The sequence below is a fragment of the Leuciscus leuciscus genome (genome assembly GCF_965113295.1).
Source record: "Leuciscus leuciscus genome assembly, chromosome: 4".
Lineage (NCBI taxonomy): Eukaryota > Metazoa > Chordata > Actinopteri > Cypriniformes > Leuciscidae > Leuciscus > Leuciscus leuciscus.
In genome coordinates, this window is record NC_138728.1 from 41,622,417 (window position 1) to 41,646,719 (window position 24,303).

Genomic DNA, 24,303 nt, shown 5'->3' on the forward strand with positions numbered 1-24,303 from the left:
TTTGCTGGATTTTTTTCACATAGCAGCAACATAAACTTAAATTACTCCGTCATTTATGGTTATACAGAAAAAAGAAATATAAAAAAATAATCTGTGATATTTTTACTTTTGTATGTGTCCACTTACAATCAAATCAAAACATTGTGCTTTTGTAAAATAAAGAAAATAAACAGGGTGTGCGTTCTGCCTCTCCGTCGTGGTGAACTTTTTTTTCTTGAGCAGGTCTATAAACTGAAACAAAACTCAGCGAATCCTTCTCACACATTTATGAGCCATATACCTTTATACACATTTAAGTGTGTACTTTTAAATGATCGGATTCAAACTGCAAACAAATGTTCTCTGTTTAAGTAATTTGTATAAAACCAACAGGATGTCCAGTATCTCAAACGCTTGCTAATTACTTTTTAATTCGACCACGCCCACTCGCGCAAAAGAGATTCACATGCAAATCTCCACATGGAACGCGAACGCCCTCGTTACCTCAAACACAAAACACCAAAACACTTCACAAGTCTCTGCTTTTCGTCGAGTTTGGAAGACACGTCTGAGCTTACATTGGATTTAACTCAGAAGAAGAAGAACGCGATTTGAAGACAAGAAAGATGTAAGGTAAGAAATTCTTACTTATTAGTTTATGGTATTGTTGCATAAACTTCACATTGCAGTTGAACTGTTGCTAGATACTGTATATGGTGAATATTATACTATTTAGACCCGTGTTTACTGTTAAATACTGTTTGTGGATATCTGCTCAAACATAGATATGTATAACCATAATGTTTAATATTTTGGAGCGCGCTGTGGGTTTGAGTATCATATTTTGGAGCGCGCTGTGGGTTTGAATGTATCATATTTTGGAGCGCGATTGCGTTTGAAAGGAAAAATGCACCAAACATTAGGCTTTATGTTTTTACTATTATCTCATTTCATATCATCATAACGAATGGAAACATTTGAAGTAACATATGATAATCAATATATTTTTCTCTAGCGTAGTTGTTCTTGAAATCTTTTGGAAGATTTAATTTATTGTTATTATTATTTTATGCAGCACTGCGTAGCCTATGCCTACAAGGCACAACAAACCTGGTGTTCATTATATATTGTTGGAAACGTGTGTGTGTGTGTGTGTATTCTGTGAATTTTAAAAAGAAATTTTAACCAGAAAAATCTAAAATCTATTCCCAAAATCGTGCAGCCCTATAGTTTCTCTTGATATCAGTATGTTCACAGTTTTTTCCTTTTTTTTTTTCTTTCAGGGACCAGATGCAACTGAGTCCTGCTGACTTCAACATTCACATGAGTCTCTGTACATGAACATGGTAAAGTGAAAATCAAACACCTTGGAAATTAAAGGTATGTACAATGTTTTTAGGAATGGCACAAAGGTCTCTGTCTTTGGATCATTGTTTTCAATGTGCTCTTTTGTCATTTGTATTTTTGGATTGTGTTGTGTTGTAAATAAATCCAAACAATCTAAAAGCCATTCTTTTTTAAATCTCCTCATTCTTTGTGCAAGGTTGCTCTGAATGACAGGGCCTGATCGCTCCTAATAGGGCAGTTAGGGGAGTGTCTTTGTCTTTCTCAGGTGTTAAAAGCTTACATATTAATGAGATGATCACGCCTCTTCGCATATGGCTTTGTCACACAAAACACGTCTTAGAAATTTTAAATCAATATATTGTCTTATCTGAATGAGCAGTCAGGGTGATTTTCACATAGTTTTGGAGCAAATATTCTAGGCTATGTCATACAATTTTCAAAAGTCTTGTGAAGAAATAATCAGTATGGGTTTCATGGCCTTATTTCAGTGAGAATTTTTTTTAGTATTTTCACAAACCACGCATAAATGTTATTATCTCAAAACTACAAACTTTTACATACATGCTGCTGATATATTATTGTAGCAGAGTTTGTGCTGAATACAGTGTAATTAGACTTTAGCCATGAAAATGTCACTAGTAACAGAAAAAAACACAAATGTCAGAGCATGTCAGAACACCTCCAGGGCCCAGAAAACAGCTCAGACCTCAGAGGGTTAAAGAGGAGGTGGGTGGTGGTGGAGGTGGACAGAGGAGAGAGTTGAATGTCTTGAAGAGTGATCGTATGTTGGAGGAGCTGTTGATCTTGTTGTGGAAGTATGAAGATTTTGCAGCATGAATATCAACAGAAAAGGAAGAGAGGAGAGATTTATACATACTCAGGTCAGATGTGTCTTTTGATTTGCGCCATTTCCTCTCCGCTGCCCTGAGTTCAGTCCGGTGTTCACGAAGAACCTCAGATAACCAGGGGTTGGAGGGAGTAGCGCGTGCTGGCCTGGAGGAGAGAGGGCAGATATTGTCTAGAGAAGAAGTTAAGATGGAGCATAAGGTATCCGTTGCGGTATTTACATCCAGAGATGAGAATTGTGAGGGTGGGGGAAGAGAAGATGACACGGCAGAGGAAAGATGGGAGGGAGAAAGTGAGCGCAGGTTTCGCCTGAAAGTGACTGGTGGTGGGGTTGGTGGTGCGGGGGTAGAGAGTTGTAGACTGAAAGTAATGAGGAAATGATCTGAAACATGGAGAGGTGTCACCAAAATGTTGTCTGTGATGCAGTTGCGTGTGTAAACCAGGTCCAGTTGGTTGCCTGATTTGTGAGTACCTGTGGTGATGAGTCGTTTGAGATCGAAAGACGCTAGGAGAGAGATGAAGTCTGTTGCATGTGGCTTTTCGAGATGAATGTTGAAGTCACCAAAGACTAGAAGTGGGCGGCTGTTTATTAATGTAGCAACGCGTCTAAATAAAATACAGAATTATGTGAAGTTAAAAATGACAAATAAGCTGAGAATCGAAGATAGCCTCACCTTAATGCAAATACAACACTGAAATAACAGGAGAACTGAGTATTCTGAAAAAAACACTTGCGCGCTCTTGCCTTGCCGCGCTCTTGCCGTGCGCATCCTCTATGCTGAACGCTGGTCCTCAATAAACAATATTTGTTTTGTTGAAACAATATCAAATTATTGTATTGGCCTTATTTCAATTAAGTTCATTGATTTGATTTGGGTCAGCAATCACTTAACGATCAAGCATTTCAAATTATAGTTTTTGTTTGTTTGTTTTAAATAACTAATTAGTGACCAGTTTGGTCATTTGTTCAATCAGTACATATATATACTTATTTTATTTCCTTTCTTCTTTTTTTTCCCCACGTAATAAAACATAAACTTCTAAAAAAAAATTACTGCTGTAAGTTTCCCAAAAAATAGGGCATTGTATTTTAACCACGCTTTATTTCCCCTGTGTTGAAGTGTTTACATTGAAATGTCTCAGCTCTGTTTTTTGTCATTTCAGTCGGACAGGACAGTATGAAGATGCAGGCTAGGCACTACAGAACCTTGAGTAACATGTACAATAAGCCCAATGCAAAACCCAATAAAAACGATGTTGCTCAAGTTTTGGACCTTGAGTTTCAGGCCAGATGGGCTTTCATTGATGCAGATATTACTAGGGAAGAAGACCGACCTGCAAAAATCTTTGAGGCTTATCCATGCTTCAAAGATGTGCGAAATGTATGTTTTTTTTATCTACCTGCACTTGAATTACTGTCTATCCATCTGTGTTCTAAAAAGCATTGTGAATGGTTGAATAACTGTGCACAATGCTGTCTTAGGCAATGGATGAACTGCAGCACATAGTAGGTGGCACCAACAGCAGATACATCGAGGAAGTGAAAGGAAGATGGGCAGACTTTTGTGCCAAGGTGCAGTTCTATGGTGTGTGGAAGAAAGCCCTGAAACCCCCTTTCTCTTTGGATGTCTGTGGAGGTAAGTTGCTGTTCCATATGCTAATGTATTTTTATTTATACCATATTCAGACCAATCTGTTCATCTTTCTATTCTTTAGTGGAGTTCACGCTCGCCCTCTTCAATGCACTCCCATCCCTTTTCCCCTCACCAACTTCACCACCAAAGAAGCTTGGAAATAGCTGTGAGGCACTTCTTCATATCCTGAAGGTAAGAACATTTTTGTGTTGATTCCTTACTGTCCTCTTTGAAGTGTCTTATTTTCTCACATTGTTGTGCATGTTCATATTTACAGTAACAATACACCCTAAGTTCACAATCACAGATATGACCTAATTTATGCGAAAAGGGGAAAACAGAAGTGCCTCTGGTGTCCCTCAAATGGTGTTCACAGAAAGGAATACCAAGAAATGTTTCAAAACCTTCGATTAATTATTCTATTAATTCGTTCCAGAAACATTAAACCACCTTGCATCAGTTTTTAATCCATCCTAAATTCACCTTGATCAGTCAAACAAATGTTTTTTAAACGCATTCTTTTTATTCTGTTCCAGTCAGGCGAAGACCCTGTCCTGTACCTGGAGAAGCGTCCTCTCTCCTCCCCAGTTCTGCTTTCTGATGGATCACCACCATCGTGGCTGTGGGTAACGTACCTGTGACCACCCTCCCGCAGGAAGATTTCTCAGACGGGATGTTGGTGTTAATGGCATACTACTACACTTTGCACTTAACATATCCAAAATGTGTTGCAACGCTCCTCTCTGTTATTCAAACAGAGGTAATTGGTGACACAATCCACGATCAAGATGCCACTAGTGCATACAAGAAAGCAATGGCTGATTGGAAATCTTTCATTGAGAAGTAACTGAATGTCAAGAAGTATTTTGTCATGTCAGTTGTTTTTGTTATTGTTAGCGGTGCCTATAGTTTTGTGTATTCCACAAGCTTATTACAGTGTCACTTAGTTATTTGCTTAAATTACTCACAGGGGTTCCAGTAGATCTTGAGTCTAAGTTTTACCTCATCGAGGCCTGTATTTCAAAGGATACGTTCATTGAAAAATGCTGATACATAACTGAGAGGGCTAGTTTTTGCTCTTTAGTGGATTGTGAAAAAAATATATCCAAATGTCTTTATTGTAAAGATTGATTGATTGTAATAATGCATACCTGACTCACTGCTGATGTTAAGTGTTAAATCAATGTTGACAGCTCTTATAAGCCATTGTGATTTCTATACCATTAAGATGTATATTCTAAAAATAAGGACAGGCTTTAGGTTTTAAGGTTTAGTTTTAACATGAAGTAAGCCTCGTTTCAAGATAAACCAGCTTGCATTAAGACAGAGCTTAGTCATTCTTCACTAATACTGAGTATTTTTTCTCTAAATGTAATATATATATATATATATATATATATATATATATATATATATATATATATATAAAATATATATTTTACTAATCTTCAGCTTAATTTGCTAAAAGTAAGAAAACTAAATATGTAATTGCTTATATTTAGTATATTTTACTTATTTTGAGGCTGTAAAAAGTTTAAATTTAGGTAATCTCATCTTAAAACAAGCATTTTTTTGCTTATATTTAGTATATTTAACTTATTTTGGGGCTGTAAAAAGCTTAAATTTAAGTAATCTCCTCTTGAAACCAGCTTTTTGTTTTGCTTATATTTAGTATATTTAACTTATTTTGGGGCTGTAAAAAGTAAAATGAAGTAATCTGATCTTAAAACCAGCATTTTATGCTTATATTTAGTATATTTCACTTATTTTGGGGCTGTAAAAAGTTACCTTTAAGTTACCTGATCTTAAAACCAGCATTTTGCGGCTTATTTTAAGCCTTCCAAATACCTCTGTAGACATGCTTGTTTCTAGATTTAACTGTCTTAATTCAAGAAATCTTGTCAAGTGAAATTATCTTGCTGCATGGACAGATAATTTCACTTGTTTTGAGTACCTTTTCCTTCAGATTTAGTGTTTTTATCTTGTTTTAGACACCCCTTTTTTTGCAGTGCAGAGAACACCTAAGTTCTTAATGCAAGATGAAATTGGAGAAAGGTAATCCAGATCAATGTTACTGCTCTTAAAGTTGTCATGGGGGCCAAAGACTATAACCTCACTTTTGGATTCATTCAGAAATAAGACATTTTGAGAAAACCACATTTTTACTTCTAGGCATGCAAAAAGAGATTTCAGAGCCGTATCTTTGTTGCGTTTCAGAGGCAAATAAATGTGTGTATCATCTGCATAGCAGTGAAATGATGCACCATGCTTTCTGAAAATGGAGCCCAGAGGAAGTAAATACAGGGAAAAAAGAATGGGTGCGAGCATAGACCCCTGCGGCACTCCACAGGAGAGTTGGGCTGGCGAGGAAGAAAAATTACCACATTTTACAGAAAAACTTCTGTTTGTTAGATAAGATCTAAACCAACTAAGGACAGTTCCCTCAGAAGTCCATGAAGAAGTGAAACTCCTGCTAGCTGTAAAACAACATAAACAAATTTATGAATACTTTTTTATTATCTTATTAAAGGGCCAGCGTAACTACCCCTCATAACCACCTGAGCTCCACCTGCTTCCCCTTTTATTCTGGGAAACAGTATAAGCCGTTACTCTTATGACATCCTACTTACATCGGTTTATTTCAGAAGAGTGAACTGAATTACAGAGAAAAGCACGGTAAACCAACTGAAGAGAAGATTTCTTTCCGGTAAAACCACAAATTATATACTTACACTGACGATCTGACCACTTTTGCATTGTCTGCATTTATTTTTTTATTACTGTGTGGATTTATTTTATTTGGTAATAATATATAATGGTTGGTAGGGCACTTTTGTAAGTGTCTTTAGAAAAGAAAATCTGCTAAATGTAAATTATATAAATCAATTTAAACATGAGCTGTTTGCATATTCTCTAGTTTCAAGGTCTAATTCAATTTGATGACAATAATTTAACCAAAGATAATAACTACTATTGACAACTGCATTCATAAGCGTTGTAATAAAATTAAGACAACGTTTATAATACAAAAATATATATTTTAATGAATAAATAAAAAATAGAAAATCAATTTTAAAATCATATCTACTCTCGATTTACAATGATTTTGTACAGGTCAGTTTCAGATTCAGAACGAAGAATGTCTCACACTGTCATGCCCGTGAACTCTTCGACGCTGGTCATCCAGTTTCAACCACCGACACAAACACCAGCAGCTGGAACTGGGACAAATGTTCCTGTGCCTGTTTATGGACAACAGCTAGCAGGAGTTTCACCTCTTCATGGACTTCAGCCTTTTCTGAAAGGCAACCAAAAGCCCTTGGGGTGAGAAATTGTTCATAAACCCAAATAATTGTATAATTTTTATGTGAGTTTGTCAGTGTGAAGTAAGGAAAGTCCATGAATAATTTTTTTTTATTTTTTTTTTTAAGTGGTACTCACATGAACAAAGCATACACATTTTTTATTGATTAATGTGACTCAATGTATTGGTGACAATGCAGGAAAGACAGCAATATAAGAGAAGGTTTATTATTTACAGAGTAAAGTATTAAAAATGTATAGTGTATCAGTCAGTCACAGCCACCAGTTAGAGTGCCTGTGAATGCCATCAGCCTATTGATACTTCATTACCAATAACTCACTGCCCGGGGCTGGTTTAGGTGGATAGCCAGGTATGTTTCAGTTTAGTTTGCGCCAACTCTGGGTTTTTTACGCACCATGAATGTGGTTTGGCTTTTAGCAGTGTTCATCGCCATAGTAACTTGCGCTCCACAGCTAACCTGGTCCGGGGCAGGTCATGTTCCAGGTAAGAGGTTGCAAACCAAACTTGGACCAATCAGCTGTGAGCAAAGTGACACGTGTCTGATGCGATAAAGTCACTCCATCCGTTTCTCCTCCAAATTCAAGGTCACTACATAGCAAATGCTTTTTAAAGACAAAATCATCTGGCTTTTAGTAGCCTAATGCTTATTTAGAATAATAATTTTGTATGATATAGATATTATTTTTGTAATTATTATACCCTTAATCAGCCACACGTGTACAATTTTAGTTTATCCATTATTATTAAGCACAGTTTAAATTATTAAATATATAAAGGTAATATAAATACGTTTTAGAATTAATAGATACAGCTATAAATGTGTTCAATTCTCTATACCTTTATCAACTGTATAAACTAACTTCACAACTACAAGAAAAGGTTTTGCTATATCAGTGCAAGTAATAGTTGTGAAGTTAGTTTATACAGTCCTGTGTAAATTAGTTTAAATTCTTAATATTTTTCAATCTCAGTATATTCTGGAGAAGAGAGAAGTGAATCGCAGTTTCTCAGCATGTGATTGGCTGTTCGCTACTGATGTCACACCTAAACTCATAAACTCAGGATCAAAGCCTGAGTTGACAGAGAAAGTTGATGATCAGCATCATGGTACCAACAAAGCCTGGGGCCTGTACCATGAAGGTAGCTGAACAAACTCGGGGTTACAGGATTAGTTTTGAGTTGACAAAACCAAACCGATGCAATCAGGCTTTATTGGTACCATGATGCAGCTCATCAACTTTCTCTGTCAACTCAGGCTTTGATCCTTAAGCTATGATTACTCCACGCGCGCGTGCACATAAAAGAGTGACGTCGACACTGAACAACCAATCGCGGGTAGAGCGAGAGCGATATATTTTTCCACGGAGGAGCAAGAGATAATCATTCAGAATTACGATGAATTTAAATATGCATTTCAAGCTCGAAACAATACGGTCTCTGCTGCCAAAGCAAGAGAAGACTGTTGGAGAAAGATTGCTGATTGTTAATGTGTAAGTTAAACAAATACGTTCTATATTTATGTAAAATTATGTATGTATGTATGTGTAGCCTATATGTGTAATATAGCCTATAGCCTATTTTTATAATATATAAAAAATGATACATGCATATTTTTATATATATTATAAAAATAGGCTATAGGCTATATTACACATAGGCTACATATACATATATACATAATTTTACATAAATATAGAACATATTTGTACTACTAAGAAAGCTGGGGAATCCTATCATAAGATTAACAGAATAATAATAAAGATTTAAAATAATTCTTAACATGTATTATATTGTATAGTACATTTGTGCAATTTGCTTAAAAAAAAAAAAAAGTGTTCATGTGATGTCACCCTATCAATATATCTTACCGGCAATTTTATAAAAGCCCTCTTTTATGGACATGGTCGATAAATGTCCGGGGAACGCTATTAATGAAACTATTCATGTAGGCTACTCCTGCAGAGCGAGGACCACCTTACGAATGGTTCGACAAACCGTGTTTTCCCCTAGCTTCTGTGCGTCACCCACCGTGCAAGTATGTACCACTTGCAACAAAACGCAACGCAATACCATTTGTGGTACAGTAAGTGCATGAATTCGACGTGTTAAATTCTTTATGTGCGGCTCAAGAAGTTCACAAAGATAAGACATTCCTTCCGTGGATAATCTGTATCTTTCATGCAAGTAACTATCAGGAAAGGCAAGGGGATTTTGTCTGGCTAAAAACTCTTTCTCTACGAAGTGCTCATCAAACAATTTGCGCTGAGATGTCCACCGGATTTGGAAGAAAAGATGAAGTCATTGCAACAGACCCTGGGAATAAGTTACGTCACCTATATGTTTCTTTGCTCTCAGCTGATTGGTCAAACTTCAGTCTGAGATCTTGAATCCAGAACATAACCTGCCCCGGAGCAGGTTAGCCGTGCAGCGTAAGATACCATGGCGACGAACACCGATTAAATCCAAGCTACTTTCATAGTACCTAAAACCCAGGGTTGGCAGAAACTAAACTGAAACATAGCTGGCTAGCCACCTAAACCGGCTTCATGGTATAGGCCCCTGGTTGGATTGGTTTGGTTTTGTCAACTCGAAACTAATCCTGTAACCCTGAGTTTGTTCAGCTTCCATCATAGTACAGGCCCCCGATCTAATCATCCATGATTGCATTCAGCTGTGTCACATCTCGTTATCCCTGGCTATATAAAGCCTGGTTTATCAGTCACTCCTTGCTAGATCTTGCATGTCTATTGATACTGCATCTCTGAACCTTGTATCCTGGTTTTCCCATCTCTCGTTCTTTGATTCTCTGCCTTGCCTTTTGAGTTTCTCAGTTTACCTCTACCTTTATGTCAATCATTGTTTATTTGTGTATGACCTTTTACTTGGATGTGGATTACCCTTTTAATAAATACTGAGTTTGGATCCTCAACCCCCGTGTCCCGGAGCCTGTTCAGTTCATAACACAGAAAATAATTTTTTCAGAGTTGCAAACTTTAAAAAAATGTTTTGCTTTAACTGCAAATCAGTATGTGAATTTAAGCAATGAGAGTACTTAGATATTTTTGTAGTACAATCATAAATCCATAACTACAACTGTTATAAATGTATACTGTTCATGTAATATTGTTCCCCAAAATTTGATACTGTTTTACTTTATAAAAGACTCTCTTGTCCTTCACAGACTGTCCAGATAATGATTGGTCTGTTGACTCTCCTGTTGGGAATCGTGTCTACAGTTCATGTAGAAACCAGCTTTGTCTGCTTTGGTATTCCTTACTGGGGATCTCTCATCGTAAGAAATAATTGTACAATTAAAAGTTGTGTCTTTTATAACACAAGTTACATATTACAATAAAAGCCTTGACTTTTGTCTTTCTCTCTGCTCTCAGTACATCATCGCAGGCTCACTCTGCATTGCTGCAGAAAACAAACTGAATTCACCCTCCAGTTTGTGTTTGGTATGTACACACCACTTCTTATTATAGGGGTTTAAAGATGTCCAAGCAGAAAGATAGGAGCGTCCTGTTAACAGCAGGTAAGATAATTGTATTTGTAAGGTGAACATAAAATGTTACATGTCACTACTGGTGAACGAGCCATTGTAATGTAAATTTATCTAAAAGGTCTGACGTAACAATAAAATGCCAAATGAACGTTATTGTATGAAGCATTGTTTGTTTACATCAGGTTTAGCCTCTCTTATGAAAACAATGTTTGGGATACCACTATCAAAACTTCAGTTTGATTTTGGATGGACACCAAATAATGGTGAAATAATGGCCAAAACATTTCTTTAGTTAACTTTCCCTGTCAGTCCCTACTTTCTCTATTTACCTCAGGCAACAGAACAAACCCTGTGATGTCACGCTGTGGTATTGCAAGATGGCGGTGCCCTTGGTCCAAAAGCTATAACAAAACATACTTTTTTCTTTAAAATGGTTACATTTATCGTGTTTGTTATATATATTTATATATTTATTGGAAATGAGTTTACTAAATGTAAACTTGAATGACTGCTTCATTTCCATTTTATACTTTAGTCCACAAAAATGTTGGAAATTACGTGAATGTAAAGTGAACTTAACACACATTGCATTACCATTACCAAATTTTAAAGGGGTCATCGGATGCAAAATTCACTTTTATTTGGTGTTTGCATATAAATGTGTCTTTGCAGTGTGTGGACACAACAACCATACAATGAAAAAATCCTTTTTTTAATCCTCAAAAAGCTTAAACACTCTCAATAATCAAGCCGTTTGACTTTTCTGAGCAACCTGATGTCAAATTGCTCATGCTCCGCCCACGACCACTGATGGACGGTCTGGAATTAGCATATTTACGCCCTCAGCCATTTGTATACTGTCCGCCAAGGCAGGTTGTCAAAGCAGCACTTTACATGTCTTGTGTCAACATCCCACATGGAAGAGAGGGGTGGGGTGAGCAGTTGCTCATTATCATTTAAAGAGACAATCACCGAAACGGGTCGCTGTGAGCAGAGCTGTTTTTGAGGAGGTAAAAAGTGTATTGTTTTACACAACTATTGAGGAATTTTAACCAAAGTGTGTTACAAACTTTACATGAAGACCCTAAAGAATCATACCAACCTGTGAAAAATGGGCATCCGATGACCCCTTTAAACGCGAAGCACTTGCAGAGATGGAGTTTGGGAGAATCAATACTGTGAACCGAGCTGCTCTAAAAATGTGGTATTATAAGCTGCACACATCACACGTACATGATCACAGTACAGCTTTTCACTGCAACTACTAATTCAATGGAGTACATTTTTCCCTACTTAACCTGATGTCTTGAAATAAATAAACAATATTTATTGTCCTTAAAGCACCATTTCTTGCAACTACTCATTCCAAAACATAATTTGAAAGCTAGTAATGGAGGTTTTAGACATAGATATGCAGAGATTAAGCGAGTATGAATTACCCGAGTCTGTGTGTCTCTCAACAGTGTTCAGCAGCAACATCTCTACTAATAGCAAAACTCCAAGTTTAACTGCTTCAAAAACAGCAACATTACCATGAGGATATCATGTAGTTTTTCGGTTTCTTTTTCTAAATGAAAGCATATGGTCCCACACCAGGACATTCCAGAAGGATTTTTGCTTTTTTCTACTCTATTTGAAATACATTGATGTCTATAATCCTGTAATACTGAAACTGTCTGTCAGTGTCTTTGCATGTGTGGCATTTCACAGTAAGAAGAACAGTGTGCAGTGAACAGTGAAACAATTTGTGTGCATTTTTCCAAATGTGCCGTTTGTTCCACAAGTTTTAACTCAACAACCCTGTTGTTTTGGGCACAATCACTTCCATGATCTTAACAACTCAGAGGTAAGAGAAGCTTGTAACCCCAGTTTAATTAGACTTTGAGTAAAATAGTCCTCAGAAAACAAATTCCACCAAACAATGAATTATTTGAATTTAGTGTCACTATATATGAACTGGAATGGGTGTATTAATTGTTTAATATTATCAATAAATAAGTCATCTGTAAGCAAGGAAGCTGATCATATAGCTTTTTTTTCTTTTAGATATCCATGGCCAGCAACACTGCCATGCATCTCCTTCCTGCAGAAAATCCTCCACAATACAGTGAATTTAACGAATAAATATTAAAACAGAGGTGACGGAGTTCAGGTGGGACACAAGGGTTTTCCCAGTGATTTCCTGTCCATTATCTCTTTATCATTATTCTTTCATTAAAAAAGAGAACATGACAGCAAAAGAAAATCACTTGATCAGATAATAATTACAGATTTTTAACTCACAAATGTGTGAACAATAACTATTCAAGAATAGACACTATTTTACGATTTTCTTTCTTTGGTTGAGTCAGGAAATTTTCCAAATCATCAGTGAAACTGGATAGATTGTTTTGAAAAACGAATTGCTTAATACAGTATAATCTGTAAGAATAAAGTATTCAGAATAATAAAAAAAATGGCTTATTCATGTCTCTCTTTTTTTGTTCTTTCTTTTTTTTTTTTAACCAGGCAATTCACTTAAGAATGAATTTGTATATACAACAACAGCCTGGCAGGAGAATATCAATCTCCTGGAGGAAATACAGACATATTTATGATTAAAACTTAATTAAAAGAAGGGTGATGGAACTATGTGTCAATCAATCTTCAAAATATCCTTCTTTTTTTACGAAATGTTGTCTTTCATATGTCTGTAACATAGGTCTTTCGTTTTTATTATAAGAAATATAAATGTTAATTTGCAGTTTAATACGTTGCTTATACAAATACATTTTATTTCAACATATTTCAGTCGATTTTTACTCAATACAGTTTGCTAAAAACGAAACATTCATTCACACACAGAAACGCCTGACTGTAACGTTGTTTTTATGAAATATTAGGGCATATAAATGTTAATTAGATTTTTACTCATCTCAGTATAGCAATACAGTTTGCTAAAACATCATAATTCATTCACACTCAGAAATGCGATTTAAATTTAAACTGTCTTTTTGCGAGTTGTGGTAAACAGCGCATCTCTGCCGTTCATTCATTCACAAACAGAAACGCGATTTACTTGAGAATGAAAAAAAACGTACTACAGTATTCCATCAGTTGCTCCTCGAAATACCAGCACTTCTGAGGTACATTTGCCATTATTATTATTCCTCACAGCGCTGCGAGACGGTGTAAACAAGTACAATGATCTGATTAAACTTGTGTTTTCTCGAGCTGATATGTGGGCATTCACAGGTTGTGGATTGCCTCAGTAATTTGCGTTTGAATAGCGAGCGCTCTCCGTGGGCGGGGCAGATTAAAACGTAATGAGCTGAGATGAGAATGACTGACATCTCGCTCTTTTCTTACAGATTACATGAACTGAGAATATTTGTTTTTTATATAAATTACTTCATTTAAAAGAAGAGAATTCAAGCTTCATGCCTGTGTGTCTGTATGCCTGTTTGACTGAGTATTCGCTGAGTTATTGTTCATTTTCGGACGCGTTTCAGAATGGACTTCACTGGCAGAGAGAAGGCAGAACTCGCTTCGTGTTTATTTTTCTTTATTTGGCAAAAAGCAAAACACTTTGTTTTTATTGTGAGTATACACAAAAATAATACACATTTAACAGAATCGATTGATGTATGAAACGTGTTTGTAATATCAAAGTCAACAGAGCAAAATGAATCTCTTTTGAACTGATAAAAAAAAAGCGAGCTCGCCCGACCCCAGGGGGTTAAAGGGGTGGTATAATGCCCTTTTCACATGATGTAAATGTGGCCTTTGGGAGTAAAAACCCAAAATAGTATACCCCAAATATAGTCTAACTACGCCACTCCCATTTATTGGACTGGGATGGGAGACCCAACTAGTACTCCAAAATAAAGATGTACCCCACGCTAATAATATTCAAGTGAATGAAACAATTGAAGGCTGATGTAACAAAAGCAATATAGACATTATTTATTTGTGATCTTCAATCAAAGTGGTTAAAATACTTGCTTTACATGAAAACAACCATTAATGACAGTAATACATCAGAGGCACTTACATGAATTCTCGCAGACAAATATACAACTATACGAAAAACTACACTAAATAATGTTGGGCCGGACCACAGTGCTCAATGTTGACAGGGATCCACGTTTAATTCACCATGAGCACAAGGCTCCAAAAGGGTTCAGCACACCAAAGACAGCAACCGAGGTTACACTGCATCAACCATAAAGTGCTTTGTTAGTACACACCAATTCTAATCACACCACACGGGTGGTCACCTTAATACATTGAGTATTGAGCCCTGCCCACTAACTGCGAGAACGCAAGCAATGCCCGCTTCAGTCTAAGAACAAGTAAAGTGCAGAAAGTACTACTATGATCAGCTGTATAGGAAGCTACCCAAATTGCACATACCACTGACACTTCCCCGTCCCAATCTTTAGTATTGCACACTGCCCAAATACAACAATTCGTCTCAATGGTAAAATATCAATAATCAGAAGAACATGACCTTAATCATAGAAGTTCACGGGCATGATATAACTGAGTGATAAAAACATACAAAAATGTCATACATGAGAAAACAGTGGCTGGATGTCCAAACAGAGTACACAAACTGCAAAGACAAGAGACGGTGTTCATTCACAAAAGGCTCCTAATGACCCTGTGTGCATTGAAGCACACAAACGCCGGAGGGCGCACAAGCCAGTGCGCACGGATGAAGGAACGCACAGGACCTGGTATAATGACGAGTTTGAGCTAGGCCACCCACACCAACACACGGCAGCAATTACGCAAACACCCTGGCCACGAGAGAGAGAGAGTTCCCCGCGAATATCAAACTTCGTTCTGTTTACCCGCCCATTCGGCGTTAAACTCCGAAACGCTTCCGCGATTCAGTTACTGGTGACTGCACATGCACACACACTTCAACATGCGGGACGCCAACACCTGGCTGCCTACGCTCACCTATAATCGCGGTTCCACTCCCCTCCGTTTCCTGTCCAAGCGGCCGACAAAACGCAAGAACCCGCCCTTATGGACACCTCTGCATTTAAGCCCTTGCTACTCGCTCCTGGGTCCTAAAGTCCCACTGGCTACATAAAATAAGTCTCTGAGTGTGTATGTGAAGTTTTAGCTTTTTTTAGTATGTGAGCAACAAGTAGCATCAAGCTACATGACACAATTTAAAAGATGAATACTACACTTTTACTTAAAACTCACTTTAAACCACTATTGAGTATTTGTATCATATTCCTGTCGCGTTTAAATTGGTTTTAAGTCAAAAAAAGATGTTGAAATATGTTATATTTAGCATTTTATATGCAGCTAATGGCTACACCTTGCTTAGCATGTATACTGTAAACATTCTTTATTCACATGAAAATACCCCAAATCGCACAAAACTTACACACAAACCACATATACTCGAAATCGTGCATTTATTAGCTTCTTGTTTCAGATGAAGAGATGTGTCTTTAGTTTAGTCAGAATGAGGAAGTGTACACAGGACCGCGTCATGCAGAAGGGCAGGATTTTTGTCACGTTGAATCACATGAGATGATTGACAGCTGTACGGCGAATGAGAGAGCGCTGAGATCATAACTGATGCAAATCAGGAAGAGGAGAGACAGCTCGCTGTGTTCTCTGTTTGAGCTCTTCAGATCGCATAATTCAGTGGAAAATTAATAGAAATGTTATTCTGTATGACAAAATATTTTATAAACATGTGATGATAATCATTATTTCTCCAAATATGCGCACCATTGGACTAAGAGCCCTAGCAGATGCTATATATTGCATGTATGTGTAAATTCTCCACAAACTATGTGGCCTGACATCTGTCTGGTTCTGGGTGAACTTGAACTACAGTTCTATATGCCATATAAAAGGAGTTTGGCCCTTATAGGCCCTTTTTTTTTTTCCTATATGAAGCTCATCACTGATCTGGCCTCTATTAGGACTCATAACTTTACTCTTCTATGAGCCTCGGGCATTTGCCCTTGGCAATAGTATGGGGCGAAGTTTTAAGCACGCACAGCGTTTTGAAGTGGGTTCTCATAGCGTATGCTAACTTTCTCAATACGAGAGACCTCTCAAAAGGGAACGTCTCGGTCACTAAAATAATCTTGGTTCCCTGAGAGTAGGGAACGAGTATTGCGTAACCCGCCGTGCTACTGTGCTTCGATCAGGGGATCGCTTCAGTCGATTTAACCTGAATTCTATGGTGAGAATGGGGGCTTATATAGCTATAAGCCACACCCATACTGGCAGGCTATGACGCGCCATGGGCGCGAAGCATCCTGATTGGTTTGCATGCCTGAGCCAATGAGCATGCTAAGATGCTCAGCTCTATGTCTGCTGTACAGCTGCACTGCGTTTTAAAAATGTGGCTTCAATATTCTCGAGAAAAGGGATTTTCCCATAGCATAAGCTAACGTACGCAATACTCGTTCCCTACTCTCAGGGAACCGAGGTTACGTTAGTATCCGAGACGTTTTAATGAGTAATGAATGTTGAACAACAATAATCTGGGGCTGTCTGTGATCTTTGCCGTGAAAGGGGATATATATATATATATATATATATATATATATATATATATATATTCTGTATATTATTCTTTCTCTTTTCTGCATTTAACCTCTGCTCTAGTTTGTTTAGAAATTGTATACTAAATATTGTTGGCTCTGTGTCACATGCCTGTCCTGTCTTGTGCTGCACATGGGTGTTTTGTTATTTTGGGCCATGTGCTCGTGTTATTGTCTGATCCCTCCCCCTTGTTATCTGATTATTGTTTGAGTTCATCCACCTGTTCCCTCCTGATTAGTTTCCCTTTATTAGTTCCCTCTTGTTTGCAGTCTGTGTTGGTACGTTGTCTAATGTTTCCTGTTCCCTGTGATTCACCAGTAAGTTCTTGTTCAGTTTTTGATTGTATATTTTCTGGTTATCTTCCCCCCCCCCCCTCGTGGGTTTTGTTTTGTATTTGTTTTTCTTTTATAAATAAATAAATATAATTTCTCTGCACTTGAGTCCTCGCACCTTTTTGTATTTATCCCGTCGTGACACTCTGTGACAAATTGTTTACGTTCCTAGTGAAGGGGGTGGATTGGAATCCACTGCTGCTTCAATGTATATGTAATGAGTGATTATTATGGAAGTAAAATAATGACAAATGTTTTTGAAACAAAAAAGCTTGTTGAATTGCACTACTTGAAAAAAATATGCATTGCATTAACCCTGCTTGCATTTTAAAGCATTGTATTTTCAGGTCTTGCATTTTTTTTTTTTTATGGGCTGAAATTATACATGGTTGTATATTTAAGCTGTGAATAATTCAATTCAAAACATTCACACGTTTTCATTATTAAAAATTCAATAATCCATATTCACCTTTCAGATTTCACTTCCAAAATGTTCATTCTGTTTAAAAATACAACCTATAATATTCGACCGGCAATTTTCGGTCCATTTTATTTCGCTTTACAAATTCGCTTCCACAAATTCATTGGTTCAAATTCGACAGAAAATTCAACATTTGACATCTGGGAACGGCAGGAATATCAGTAGATTGCCGATTGATGATCTCCATAGCTGTTAGTCGGTCTAACCAGCAGGGGGTGCAAGCGGCTGCTGACGAAGAAAACTATAGAGCAACGGGTGAGAGAGTCATTCATTCGTTGAATTACAGAAATAGAGCAAGCAGTAGGGTATTTGTGAATATTATCAGGGCGATGAATTGTGATGATTATCATATGTAAAAGATGATCAAGACACAAAAGCTTTGTTTACATTGAAGTCTTCACTGTTACTTTAGTACATGTAAGTTTTGCACAGCTTTAGTAGACATATATTTCTCTCGGTTGTTTCGTTTTCTTAACTTTATATTGCAGTGCTGTGCTGTAGAACTGGGGATTCCCTCAATACATCACTCTCCAGGATTCCCCTGCGGTCTCAGGACACTCAAAGTAACTCAATGGACAAAATACAGTGATATAAAAGACCAAACTCCCACCTTAATGGGGATGTAGGCTATATTAATAGGCTACAGGCAAGCAGATGGATCAGAATATGAACGTAATGCGCAAAGTTTCACGCTAAGCATTTCCCGCCTGACACTGGATATTCGCACATTTAGGGACCGTCTCTAAAGTTACATACGACATTGGGACACACGTTTCTAACTTCAATAGCATTTGAAGAGAATGACTTACAGTCATAAAACCAACTGTAAAGTTGTAGTTGCCAGCAGTGGCGGATGCAGAACGTACCAGATGGGTGGGCCTGGATTAATTCGAGGTGGGCCTGAATCTATGGGTGTTCCGAAATCAAGGCTGGGTTTCCCGATAACGGTTGTCTCTTAGCGCGCTACGAAGACTCTTAAAGGGGGTCGCACACCGGACGCGCAGCTCAGCGCCGCGCCACGTCTAGGACAACTCTCACCTGAAAATCCGATAACATCAGCAATTTTCTGATTTCTGTAAATAAATATAAAACTAAATGTATATTGCAGCACAGGGTGAAGTCCGTATATACAACTGGGCTGCGTTTCCCAAAAGCATCGTAAGCATAAGAAGTTGATCGTAAAAACGATCGTACGACTGATCTTAATATTATGGTCTGTTTCCCAAAAGCATTGTAGCTGTGGCGATGCAGAGAGGCAAACAGTACTGAGGAGGTTATAGTCTAGGTGGAACCTGCCCCAAAAACACCGACTACGCCACCCTGGGAATTTCACCCAGAGAATGATTTTCTTTATTTCCTAATTGCAATACTATTGGTTCACTTAAGGACACACAGGTAAGTAAACAATGCAGCCAGAGACGAAGTTCAATTTTTGAAAATGGGCAACAAATTTTATTCAATAGTTTAAAACACAATTCAAAACACATTCATACTTGCTGCTGAGGCTTACCGGTGGAGGAGAAAGGAGTCACAAAGGCACAAAGGAATCCCAAGAAAGGTCACCATGTGAACACACACAAAAACAACAGTGAACACAGCAAAGAAAACGGAGTAGACAACACAGCACGCAGGAAGGGGATACCACCACCCGGACACCAACACCACCACCTTCGGCTCTCAGCAACTGAAACGGACACAAACACACACGATCAAAGGGGATTCACTCAACAGAAAAGAAATTCAATGTAATATTTAAATGAAGAAAACAAATAGAAATAATCTTAAACACAAAATAACCAAACTGCCAGAACCAGCAATGGTTCCAGAAGGCAGCTAGTACACTAAAAAAACAAAACAAAATATCAATTCTAAGACACTTCTCAATAAACAAAGAAAAACAAAATAGACATGAATTAAAGTACAATGAAACCTTGGCCAAGGAAAACAAATTCAGTAATAAGACAATAAAATATAAACAAATGTATTAACTGGATTAGGTTATCTAACAAGATAAACTAAAATCACTGATAAAGAAACAAACTAAAAATGCTAATTACTTAAATTGAAAACAAAATAATAGAAAGAAAATATAAACAGCCCAAATTATAACAGTAAAGAGCCAACCCCTTCAGCGGCATTCAAACAGTTAAAATACTGGGCCACATAAAACTGGAGGCTCCACATTCGACCGTATGGCCGTGATTGCACAGTGGCCGTGAGGCAGAACGGGCGGGCAGCGATCAAGTAACGTTAAAGTTGGTAATACAATGTTCAAAATCTGCGTTAGGCAGACAGCTATACAGTGATCGAGTAACGTTAGGGTTGCTGGTACTTAATGTTCAAAACACACATGAGGAAACAGCTTGTCCAGGATGGGCAGGCAGCGCGATCGAGTGAAGTTGCTGATACACTGTACACAATGGACACGTTAGGCAAGAACACTCCAGGACGGACGTGCAGCAATCAGATAACGTTAAAAGTTGATGGTACACTATTCAAAATGCACATTAAACAAACAGCAATCCAGGCAAAACAGCAGCTAGTGAATAAATGCTCTGCGGTCGACGTCAATCTCCAGTTGAACCAGCCCGGTTCCTGTTAGTTATTTAAAAAAAATGAATTAACCCCAAATCAAACAGATAAATCCTACACCATGTATCCTACATACCGATCAAGCAGCGTTTTGTATCACCCAAGAGGAGGCAGCTCAAAGGGTACAAACAGTACAGGCAGCTTTCAGTAACATCCGCTTTTGAATGCGTTGAACGACGGAGTGAAGGACTGACCCGCCAACCGGAGATCTATGAGCGTTCAATGCATAGTAAACATGACGGCAGCTGATAACAATGGAATAAGTTCAGAGACAGCAGAGTCGCTACTTTACCTGTAGACACGCAGAGCAACGCACGGAGTGAGTGACCCGGAAGTATGACACTTCCGTCACCAGCGAGCAAGAGGGCAGTCAAAGGGGACTACTACCTGTATTTATGGGGGGAGCCTGTGGCGGTGATTGGCCAAAAGAACGCCAGCTTGTTACAAGTTAACTCATACTGCTACATAGCTTAAGTAGCACTTGAAAATCTTCGTAGAAATACGAGTGCTCTGGCGTAATCGTAGCCTACATCCCCAAGTGCATCGTAAGAAGACAGATTTATGAGGACACCTGCAGGACAACCGGCAGATTACACCTTTAACTTTATTCAAATGCAATGTGATTATAATTTAAGGTTTTGATTGTACTTTATTGTACACTTTATTACTCTTTTTTTGTTGTTGGTTAAATTAATGTATACATTAAATAATTAAAAATGTCAGAAAACAAAACAAAAAAATTGAAATAATTTAATCTAATAATTTTAATCAAAATTAAATGAATGAACAAAAAATAAATAAAAGAAATCCTTTAAATCTGTTAAAAATGACATCTTTGTTTCGGACATTAATTTCATATTTTTGAAAGGTATCTTTTCTTGTTTTTTGTTTTGTTTTGTTTTTCAGTCATTGCCACCGCCTGTAGGTGCTTTATATAGACTTGTCTTGATTGCTAATCCACAACAGATGACAATTATTAGGTTAAACGTTCAGAATACGATTCCATATAAGGTTATATTTCAGCACTTCGCGAATGGACAGCGACTCTTAAGGGGGCCGCACACCGGACGCGCAGCTCAGCGCCACGTCTTTTAAATTCGAACACATTATTCTCTATGAGATAAAGTTAAAGTTTAACGCTTTTTCGGCGTCTGTCCGCGGAAGCTGCTTAAGATATACCTTCTTACGTGCGACGTTACCCGGTGCTGTCCGTGGCGATGGTGCTGAATTGGTTGATATAGATGGCTCGAGAATCAATTATTCTCTCGAGCAGGGGCTGTTTATGTGAGAAAGCGGTGTTCTTTATTAAAGAAGCACTTCAGAAATAGTTGAAATTGCATTTATTAGGACTCATGGGATATTATAAAAAAATAATCCAAACTATAATAGCCTATAATAGCCTAGCCTACATATTTTTAAATTGTATCATATATTGCTGCCATAATAACCATTTCAAATTTGTATGTGCTTTCGTCTCTTTCCCATGTTTGTTCGCTGAGGTGGAGCTGCGATGAAATAGTGTTCTTGGAAATACTTTCCAGCATTTCAGTAATAAAAGTGTACATCTTACGTACGGTGCTCTGCAGTGACCAAAAAGGATTTTAACAGTGTATTTTGAATTTCTTGTAAACTCAGAGATGTGGATTCAGACGGCAATTAAATCACCACACGACCTGTTTGTCAAAAAACAGGTACTAATTTCGCGAGTTGGATGAGAAAAAACACTGATATTATGGATTCGGACGGCACTAAAATCACCGACTTACCCCTGTAAATGTTTAAAATACCGTACGAGCCCATGAGAAACAATATTAGCGTCCGAATAGGACTTAACTGACAGTAGCCTATGCTTTCACTGACCTTTAAAAGCGCTTTTTAATTAAATTTAATTAATTAATTTTAATTTTAATTAATAATTCCCATTTTTTGTTTGTTGTGGTGAAGCTGCGATGAAATATTGTTCTTGTAAATACTTTCCAGCATTTCAGTAAAAAAAATAAAAAGTGTAGCCTAAATAAGAAGGTTTCGGGAAACGCTGAAACCTTGAGTCCTCTGACGTTACTAGGTGCTGTAGCCATTAAAGAAAACGTATTTAGGTTAATATACATGTTCAATATTATAATAGGCTATATGTTTTTATTTATTTAATCTATTTTGGTTATGAAAAGTGAACACTGAACAGCATTATAACAGACAATAATCATGGAGGCGCCCGCGCGGTCACTTGCATTGCACGTTAACTGGAGCGCATCTCATCCTAACTTAACGAAACTCAGTGTATGCCTCACACAGACATGAGAAATACATCAAATGCACAAAGCTTGAAATGTCTTTAAACGAAAAAATTAAGGTTATAACGTGGTGTTATTCAAAATACGTTTTCCACTTGTCTAGTTCAGGGTGCTTGCAAGAAAAGTTCTCAAAGTGATCATAGCTGAAAGCTGCTCGGAAATACTTTTCTCATTAGAACCATACTGTAACGCAATGAAACATTCAAACTGCTTTATAATGGTAAAAAAAAAAAACTGCTGTCAAAACTGAGCTAAATACATAAGCCTATATAACATAGGCTATGGCTACCGAGCCAGGAACATATCATTCACAAAAAGGCAACATTGTGATAGTGCATAGGGAAGATCAATTAGAGAGCACGTAGCTCTAACAAAATAACAAAAAAACAACCACAACATAACACTCTATTCAGTGAACATTTAAAGTAATGACATGTTAACTGAACGAATATTTAGGCCCTGGACAAGAGGCTGAGGTCAACCCCCACGTACACGTTTAGCTTTCTAAAAAAGCAACATTATTTGAGCTCGGAGGCTCAAAGTAGCCTACTTAATAGTCTCATCCTGCTATCAAGCCACAGCCTACATGTAAAGAAAACCATTGCCTATACCTTACCCGGCTACACAAGGCGGAGTCGCCTGGGTTTTGAATTAAAGATGCTTATGATCTCGTCATAATCCAGTGTTTCTGTCAGTTCTCTTTCAAAGGATAACAGGGTCAAATTGTTCAAGCGTTCAGTCACCATTGATGCTCTCAAGCGAGTGTTGATCCTGTGAGTAGCGGAGAAAAGTCTTTCAACACTGCAGGACGTCATGGGTAGTGTGATGATGGCCCTTAACAGACGGTTCATTCCGGGGAAAATATCAGCAGCGCAGGCATCCAACAATTCAATTAGTGAGGGCATTTTGTCTTTGTCAGCTTTGCCCTTGATGAATTGGGTAAAAAAGGCAAATTCCGCATCACAGACTGTTATCCCATACAAGCTGCAAGGAGATTTGATCAGTTCTTGTGTGCCAAAAGTGGTGGATCCTGGGATGAGGGCAGCTGAAGCTCGCATTATTCCGTAGGTGTCGTCTTTAAATCGGCTGTTCAATTCAGCCATCTCGTTATCCAGAATACAGTTCCAGAGTGCTCTCAGATCACCATTTTTTTTGATAGCGGATGTTTTTCCCAATGTTGTGGTGACAATAGACTGACTAAACTTTGCAGGCAGCTTTCGCTCATGAGACATTATCAGATCCCAGCATGCTATCTCGTATTTATCCATCAACTCCTCCGTCAATCAGAGAACTTTGTCAAAGTCACCATCTGAATCATCTCGAAAAATGGCAAGGGTGGCTTTCAATGTTTCAATTAAGGAGATGCAGTCTGTCACGCAGATTGCTGGACTTTGCAGC

The 24,303-nt window shown here is 37.7% G+C and overlaps 2 long non-coding RNA genes across 2 annotated transcripts; one reads left to right on the plus strand and one right to left on the minus strand.

The window, feature by feature from the left end:
• The first annotated feature begins 6,388 nt into the window (after positions 1-6,388).
• LOC309496170 lies at positions 6,389-10,603 on the plus strand. Its single transcript, XR_014205028.1, has 4 exons — positions 6,389-6,513; positions 6,921-7,130; positions 10,313-10,423; positions 10,521-10,603. It is a non-coding gene; the product is annotated as an uncharacterized lncRNA (long non-coding RNA).
• Positions 10,604-19,413: 8,810 nt separating this feature from the next.
• Positions 19,414-21,017, minus strand: LOC309496161. The gene is made up of 3 exons (XR_014205019.1): positions 20,907-21,017; positions 20,691-20,823; positions 19,414-20,617 (listed from the first exon to the last, which is right to left on the minus strand). It is a non-coding gene; the product is annotated as an uncharacterized lncRNA (long non-coding RNA).
• Positions 21,018-24,303: the final 3,286 nt, after the last annotated feature.